We start from the raw sequence: 9652 nt of genomic DNA on the forward strand, positions 1-9652 counted from the left end.
GGTGCATAATCGGGTTCGCTGGGTTCATGTGGACTTTAGTTAAAAGTTTGTTTTGGGACCCAGACCTGCCCTTAACTATTTCCTGAACCCCATATAAGTCAATAGGAACCCAAACTAGCATGCTTGACTCGGGTAGTGAGTATAATGGAAGTCACTGATTGGGCAGGTCGGCTCTCCGCTCAAATGCAGCCAGCCATAAACAGAGCATTTGTGGGCAAAGGAGGGTGCTGGTGATATTGTTGTTTTTGACTAAAGAATGATTTCTGGCAAATGCAGCAATGGATTTAGACACTACAGGGACGATTTTTACAAGATGCTGCGCTTGGTTTGAACAGTCATTTTGCATTGACAGACTCCATTTAAACCATACAAACTGAATACTTATCACCGGCTTAATGGGTTTTCCCAAAATTGCAGGTTATTCTCCATCCGTAGGACAGAGGACAACTTGCTGATTGCTTGGTGTCCAACCACTGCCCCACAAAGAAGAGGTTTATTGTTCCATGGAATGGAGAGGAGGTCGAGCATGCGCACTTCCTGTCTTGAGCTCATGGAGTGTTTACCTTCCCTGTTACGTCTTCGTCACCTCTGCAGCTCTGCATTGCCTGTAGCAGTGTGATGAGGTTGCAGCTTGATGACCTCATCATGCTGCTGCATGCTGGGTTGTGAGATGACACACCCACGCCCTGCTCTACTCCACTGACCCTGGCCCAACCATATGGCTAATTTACATGTGAAGCTCATCACATATAAATTAGCCATGTGGTAGTGCAACTGTGGAAGGGGACCCAGCCGGGACTTAATAAAGTAAAGTACCCCTCTTTACTGGGCCCCATCAGTATGGGTGCTTTAGTCCCCGACCCGCATTTTTTGCAGCTGTTAGGCAGCGAATCAACATGTGGGGATTGCCTACCAATCATGGTAAAGCCATAGCCATGTCATTACTATGATTGGCGGGACACATCGCTTCATCATGTCTATATAAGACCCAGTGGTGTGTGCAATGCTCAGCACACTGCAGTTTAGGGAGAATTGACGTAGGAGGAAAAGCTTAGATTAGAGCAGGATTTGTACACTTGCACCCTTTAGTGCCTTTCATTTGGCACTAAAGGGTGTTTAGCCTGGTTTAACCTAATAAATAAATAATTTAAAAAAAATGGTGTGGGGTTCCCCTCCATTTTTGATAGCCAAGGGAAAGCAGCTAAGGGCTGTTATTATCAGGCTGAGAAGGCCTATAGATATTGGCCTCTTACTAGCCTAAAAATACAGCACGCAGCTGCTCCAGAATTGGGGCATCACATTAGATGAGCCAATTCTCGCACTTCGCCTTGGCTCTTCTGATTGCCCTGGTGCGGTGGCAGTCATGATTATATTTTTTGGGGCTGATGTCAGCTGTGCTCAGTGAGACCCGGTAACACTGATGAGAGTTGTCGACAATAGTTGGTGCCTACTGCTATTTACAGATGCCGGAGCTGCATTTGAGGATCGTGGTCTACTACAGAACTTCTTATGAACATTTTTGATAATAATTGGTGAACCTGGGGTAGTGTGGGGGAGTTTTTATTTAAACAATGTGTGTATTTTTTCTTTTTACTTACTGGGTTAGTAATGGGTGTCTGATAGATGCCTCTAAATTACTAACCCTTGGGCTTGATGCCAGCTGACTATACACAGCTGACATCAACCCCAAAAATATTTCCCCGATTGGCATGGCACCAGGCCAGTGGGGAAGAGCCGAGGCAAAGTGCCGAATTGGCACTTCTAACTTGATGCACCACTTCTTGGGTGGCTGCTGGCTGCTTTTTTTAGGTTGAGAAGGACCCAATAACCATGAACCTTACCAGCCTGATAATATCAGTCCCCAGCTGTCTGCTTTACCTTGGCTGGTTATCAAAAATGTTGGCAATTCTTGTCATTCTTTTTAAATGATTTATTTATTCAGTTCCCAGTAGCGCCCAGGGAGTCAGAGATGCATTCAGGCACCTTCCCCATGCTGTTCCCACTCCATTTGAGTGCTGTTTCCATCCATTTCAGCTCTACTGATAGGGTCTTCTGGAAGAATGTTTGAGTTCCCCATTCACTTCCATTATACTTATTAGTCGAATCAAGCCCATCCAAGCATCGAACGAGAGCTATAAGAGGAATGAGAACTCAAGCACTTTAGTGCTCCCTAACCACTACTGAAAACATCTGGTGTCATTGTATCTTTACTAGATGGGGATGATGGGGGAAAGGCGGTGTTATTGTAACTTTTCTAGATGGGAACTATGGAGGGAAGGGGGTGTTTTTCTATCTTTACTAGATGGGAATTATGGGGAAAGGGGTGTTATTGTATCTTTACTAGATGAGAATTATGGGGGAGGGGGTTTTATTGTATCTTTTCTAGATGGGAACTATGGAGGGAAGGGGATGTTATTCTATCTTTACTAGACGGGAATGATAGGGGAAAGGGGTGTTTTTGCATCTTTACTAGATGGGAATGATAGAGAAGGGGGTGTTATTTTATCTTTAGTAGATGGGAATGATGGGGGAAAGTGGGTGTTATTCTATCTTTACTAGATGGGAATTATGGGCAAAGGGGGTTTTATTCTATCTTTACTAGATGGGAATGATGGGGGAAGAGGGAGTTATTGTATCTTTACTAGATGGGAATGATAGGGAAGGGGGTGTTATTGTATCTTTACTAGATGGGAATTATGGGGGGAAGGGGGTGTTATTGTATCTTTACTAGATGGGAATGATGGGGGGAAGGGGGTGTTATTCAATCTTTACGAGGTGGGAATGATGGGGGATGGGGTGTTATTGTATCTTTACTAGATGGGAATGATGGGGGAAGGGGGTGTTATTGTATCTTTACTAGATGGGAATGATAGGGAAGGGGGTGTTATTGTATCTTTACTAGATGGGAATTATGGGGGGAAGGGGGTGTTATTGTATCTTTACTAGATGGGAATGATGGGGGGAAGGGGGTGTTATTGTATCTTTACTAGATGGGAATGATAGGGAAGGGGGTGTTATTGTACCTTTACTAGATAGGAATGATGGGGGGAAGGGGGTGTTATTGTATCTTTACTAGATGGGAATGATAGGGAAGGGGGTGTTATTGTATCTTTACTAGATGGGAATGATGGGGGAAGGGGGTGTTATTGTATCTTTACTAGATGGGAATGATAGGGAAGGGGGTGTTATTGTATCTTTACTAGATGGGAATGATGGGGGAAGGGGGTGTTATTGTATCTTTACTAGATGGGAATGATGGGGGAAGGGGGTGTTATTGTATCTTTACTAGATGGGAATGATGGGGGGAAGGGGGTGTTATTGTACCTTTACTAGATGGGAATTATGGGGGGAAGGGGGTGTTATTGTATCTTTACTAGATGGGAATGATGAGGTAAGGGGGTGTTATTAAATCTTTACTAGATGTGAATGATGGGGGGAAGGGGGTGTTATTGTATCTTTACTGGATGGGAATGATGGGGGAAGGGGGTGTTATTGTATCTTTACTAGATGGGAATGATGGGGGGAAGGGGGTGTTATTGTATCTTTACTGGATGGGAATGATGGGGGAAGGGGGTGTTATTGTATCTTTACTAGATGGGAATGATGGGGGGAAGGGGGTGTTATTGTATCTTTACTAGATGGGAATGATAGGGAAGGGGGTGTTATTGTATCTTTACTAGATGGGAATGATGGGGGAAGGGGGTGTTATTGTATCTTTACTAGATGGGAATGATGGGGGAAGGGGGTGTTATTGTATCTTTACTAGATGGGAATGATGGGGGGAAGGGGGTGTTATTGTACCTTTACTAGATGGGAATTATGGGGGGAAGGGGGTGTTATTGTATCTTTACTAGATGGGAATGATGAGGTAAGGGGGTGTTATTAAATCTTTACTAGATGTGAATGATGGGGGGAAGGGGGTGTTATTGTATCTTTACTGGATGGGAATGATGGGGGAAGGGGGTGTTATTGTATCTTTACTAGATGGGAATGATGGGGGGAAGGGGGTGTTATTGTATCTTTGCTAGATGGGAATGATGGGGGGGAAGGGGGTGTTATTGTATCTTTACTAGATGGGAATTATGGGGGAGGGGGTTTTATTGTATCTTTTCTAGATGGGAACTATGGAGGGAAGGGGGTGTTATTCTATCTTTACTAGACGGGAATGATGGGGGAAAGGGGTGTTTTTGTATCTTTACTAGATGGGAATGATAGGGAAGGGGGTTTTATTCTATCTTTACTAGATGGGAATGATGAGGGGGAAGGGGGTGTTATTTTATCTTTAGTAGATGGGAATGATGGGGGGAAGGGGGTGTTATTCAATCTTTACGAGGTGGGAATGATAGGGAAGGGGGTGTTATTGTATCTTTACTAGATGGGAATTATGGGCAAAGGGGTTTTTATTCTATCTTTACTAGATGGGAATGATGGGGGAAGAGGGAGTTATTGTATCTTTACTAGATGGGAATGATGGGGGGAAGGGGGTGTTATTCAATCTTTACGAGGTGGGGATGATGGGGGATGGGGTGTTATTGTATCTTTACTAGATGGGAATGATGGGGGGAAGGGGGTGTTATTGTATCTTTACTAGATGGGAATGATAGGGAAGGGGGTGTTATTGTATCTTTACTAGATGGGAATTATGGGGGGGAAGGGGGTGTTATTGTACCTTTACTAGATAGGAATGATGGGGGGAAGGGGGTGTTATTGTATCTTTACTAGATGGGAATGATGGGGGAAGGGGGTGTTATTGTATCTTTACTAGATGGGAATGATGGGGGAAGGGGGTGTTATTGTACCTTTACTAGATGGGAATGATGGGGGAAGGGGGTGTTATTGTATCTTTACTAGATGGGAATGATGAGGTAAGGGGGTGTTATTATATCTTTACTAGATGTGAATGATGGGGGGAAGGGGGTGTTATTGTATCTTTACTAGATGGGAATGATGGGGGGAAGGGGGTGTTATTGTATCTTTACTAGATGGGAATTATGGGGGAGGGGTTTTATTGTATCTTTTCTAGATGGGAACTATGGAGGGAAGGGGGTGTTATTCTATCTTTACTAGACGGGAATGATGGGGAAAGGGGTATTTTTGTATCTTTACTAGATGGGAATGATGAGGGGGAAGGGGGTGTTATTTTATCTTTAGTAGATGGGAATGATAGGGAAGGGGGTGTTATTGTATCTTTACTAGATGGGAATTATGGGCAAAGGGGTTTTTATTCTATCTTTACTAGATGGGAATGATGGGGGAAGAGGGAGTTATTGTATCTTTACTAGATGGGAATGATGGGGGGAAGGGGGTGTTATTCAATCTTTACGAGGTGGGAATGATGGGGGATGGGGTGTTATTGTATCTTTACTTTATGGGAATGATGGGGGTGTTATTGTATCTTTACTAGATAGGAATGATGGGGGGAAGGGGGTGTTATTGTATCTTTACTAGATGGGAATGATGGGGGGAAGGGGGTGTTATTGTATCTTTACTAGATGGGAATGATGGGGGGAAGGGGGTGTTATTGTATCTTTACTAGATGGGAATGATGGGGAAGAGGGAGTTATTGTATCTTTACTAGATGGGAATGATGGGGGGAAGGGGGTGTTATTCAATCTTTACGAGGTGGGAATGATGGGGGATGGGGTGTTATTGTATCTTTACTTTATGGGAATGATGGGGGTGTTATTGTATCTTTACTAGATAGGAATGATAGGGAAGGGGGTGTTATTGTATCTTTACTAGATGGGAATTATGGGGGGAAGGGGGTGTTATTGTACCTTTACTAGATGGGAATGATAGGGAAGGGGGTGTTATTGTATCTTTACTAGATGGGAATGATGGGGGGAAGGGGGTGTTATTGTATCTTTACTAGATGGGAATTATGGGGGGGAAGGGGGTGTTATTGTACCTTTACCAGATAGGAATGATGGGGGGAAGGGGGTGTTATTGTATCTTTACTAGATGGGAATGATGGGGGAAGGGGGTGTTATTAAATCTTTACTAGATGTGAATGATGGGGGGAAGGGGGTGTTATTGTATCTTTACTGGATGGGAATGATGGGGGAAGGGGGTGTTATTGTATCTTTACTAGATGGGAATGATGAGGTAAGGGGGTGTTATTATATCTTTACTAGATGTGAATGATGGGGGGAAGGGGGTGTTATTGTATCTTTGCTAGATGGGAATGATGGGGGGGAAGGGGGTGTTATTGTATCTTTACTAGATGGGAATTATGGGGGAGGGGGTTTTATTGTATCTTTTCTAGATGGGAACTATGGAGGGAAGGGGGTGTTATTCTATCTTTACTAGACGGGAATGATGGGGGAAAGGGGTGTTTTTGTATCTTTACTAGATGGGAATGATAGGGAAGGGGGTTTTATTCTATCTTTACTAGATGGGAATGATGAGGGGGAAGGGGGTGTTATTTTATCTTTAGTAGATGGGAATGATGGGGGGAAGGGGGTGTTATTCAATCTTTACGAGGTGGGAATGATAGGGAAGGGGGTGTTATTGTATCTTTACTAGATGGCAATGATGGGGGGAAGGGGGTGTTATTGTATCTTTACTAGATGGGAATGATAGGGAAGGGGGTGTTATTGTATCTTTACTAGATGGGAATTATGGGGGGGAAGGGGGTGTTATTGTACCTTTACCAGATAGGAATGATGGGGGGAAGGGGGTGTTATTGTATCTTTACTAGATGGGAATGATGGGGGAAGGGGGTGTTATTGTATCTTTACTAGATGGGAATGATGGGGGAAGGGGGTGTTATTGTACCTTTACTAGATGGGAATGATGGGGGAAGGGGGTGTTATTGTATCTTTACTAGATGGGAATGATGAGGTAAGGGGGTGTTATTATATCTTTACTAGATGTGAATGATGGGGGGAAGGGGGTGTTATTGTATCTTTACTAGATGGGAATGATGGGGGGAAGGGGGTGTTATTGTATCTTTACTAGATGGGAATTATGGGGGAGGGGTTTTATTGTATCTTTTCTAGATGGGAACTATGGAGGGAAGGGGGTGTTATTCTATCTTTACTAGACGGGAATGATGGGGAAAGGGGTATTTTTGTATCTTTACTAGATGGGAATGATGAGGGGGAAGGGGGTGTTATTTTATCTTTAGTAGATGGGAATGATAGGGAAGGGGGTGTTATTGTATCTTTACTAGATGGGAATTATGGGCAAAGGGGTTTTTATTCTATCTTTACTAGATGGGAATGATGGGGGAAGAGGGAGTTATTGTATCTTTACTAGATGGGAATGATGGGGGGAAGGGGGTGTTATTCAATCTTTACGAGGTGGGAATGATGGGGGATGGGGTGTTATTGTATCTTTACTAGATGGGAATGATGGGGAAGAGGGAGTTATTGTATCTTTACTAGATGGGAATGATGGGGGGAAGGGGGTGTTATTCAATCTTTACGAGGTGGGAATGATGGGGGATGGGGTGTTATTGTATCTTTACTTTATGGGAATGATGGGGGTGTTATTGTATCTTTACTAGATAGGAATGATAGGGAAGGGGGTGTTATTGTATCTTTACTAGATGGGAATTATGGGGGGAAGGGGGTGTTATTGTACCTTTACTAGATGGGAATGATAGGGAAGGGGGTGTTATTGTATCTTTACTAGATGGGAATGATGGGGGAAGGGGGTGTTATTGTATCTTTACTAGATGGGAATGATGGGGGGAAGGGGGGTGTTATTGTACCTTTACTAGATGGGAATGATGGGGGGGAAGGGGGTGTTATTGTATCTTTACTAGATGGGAATGATGAGGTAAGGGGGTGTTATTATATCTTTACTAGATGTGAATGATGGGGGGAAGGGGGTGTTATTGTATCTTTACTAGATGGGAATTATGGGGGAGGGGTTTTATTGTATCTTTTCTAGATGGGAACTATGGAGGGAAGGGGGTGTTATTCTATCTTTACTAGACGGGAATGATGGGGGAAAGGGGTATTTTTGTATCTTTACTAGATGGGAATGATAGGGAAGGGGGTTTTATTCTATCTTTACTAGATGGGAATGATGAGGGGGAAGGGGGTGTTATTTTATCTTTAGTAGATGGGAATGATAGGGAAGGGGGTGTTATTGTATCTTTACTAGATGGGAATGATGAGGGGGAAGGGGGTGTTATTGTATCTTTACTAGATGGGAATGATGAGGGGGAAGGGGGTGTTATTTTATCTTTAGTAGATGGGAATGATGGGGGAAGAGGGAGTTATTGTATCTTTACTAGATGGGAATGATGGGGGAAGAGGGAGTTATTGTATCTTTACTAGATGGGAATGATGGGGGGAAGGGGGTGTTATTCAATCTTTACGAGGTGGGAATGATGGGGGATGGGGTGTTATTGTATCTTTACTTTATGGGAATGATGGGGGGGGAAGGGGGTGTTATTGTATCTTTACTAGATAGGAATGATAGGGAAGGGGGTGTTATTGTATCTTTACGAGGTGGGGATGATGGGGGATGGGGTGTTATTGTACCTTTACTAGATGGGAATGATGGGGGGAATGGGGTGTTATTGTATCATTACTAGATAGGAATGATGGGGGGAAGGGGGTGTTATTGTATCTTTACTAGATGGGAATTATGGGGGGGAAGGGGGTGTTATTGTACCTTTACTAGATGGGAATGATGGGGGAAGGGGGTGTTATTGTATCTTTACTAGATGGGAATGATGAGGTAAGGGGGTGTTATTATATCTTTACTAGATGGGAATGATGGGGGGAAGGGGGTGTTATTGTATCTTTACTAGATGGGAATTATGGGGGGGAAGGGGGTGTTATTGTACCTTTACTAGATAGGAATGATGGGGGGGAAGGGGGTGTTATTGTAGCTTTACTAGATAGGGATTATGGGGAAGGGTGTGTTATTGTATATTTACTAGATGGGGATTATCGGGGGAGGGGGTGTTACTGTATAATTACTAGATACAATGTATCTGTTGGGGGTAAAGGGGTGTTATTGCATCTTTACTAGTTTGGGATTATGGGGGAAGGGGGTGTTATTGTATATTTACTAGATGGGAATTATCGGGGGAGGGGGTGTTACTGTATAATTACTAGATACAATGTATCTGTTGGGGGTAAAGGGGTGTTATTGCATCTTTACTAGTTTGGGATTATGGGGGAAGAGGGTGTTATTGTATTTTTACTAGATGGGGATTATGGGGGGTGAAGGTGTTAATGTATAATTACTAGGTACAATGTATCTGTTGGGGTAAAGGGGTGTTATTGTATCTTTACTAGATGGGAATGATGGGGGAGGGGATGTTACTGAATCATTACTAGATACAATGTATCAGTGCTAGAAGTCTGCCCCACATTCTGTGTAGTAATAGGATGCAGTAAAGGAGATGCTGTTAAACGAGTAAAGCTGCAATCCCTGTGAGTCATAGTGCATAGTGTCTGTGGAATGCACCCTCAGCTCTATATACTGTATATAGCTAGATAGGTAGACACTGCTATATACCTGTGTGTGCATGTTCTGCATGAACCTGTGAGCACTCAGGTGTTTTAAAGATGGAGCCCAAGCTGTGCCCTGCTCCTGTCCCCAGCGCCCCCTCCTATTAATGACAGCCTCCCCTCCCCTGCAGCACACACAGAATATGCATCCTGATCTGCTTGCTTCTGCCATT

The sequence above is a fragment of the Anomaloglossus baeobatrachus genome, chromosome 10 (genome assembly GCF_048569485.1).
Source record: "Anomaloglossus baeobatrachus isolate aAnoBae1 chromosome 10, aAnoBae1.hap1, whole genome shotgun sequence".
Classification (NCBI taxonomy): Eukaryota; Metazoa; Chordata; class Amphibia; order Anura; family Aromobatidae; genus Anomaloglossus; species Anomaloglossus baeobatrachus.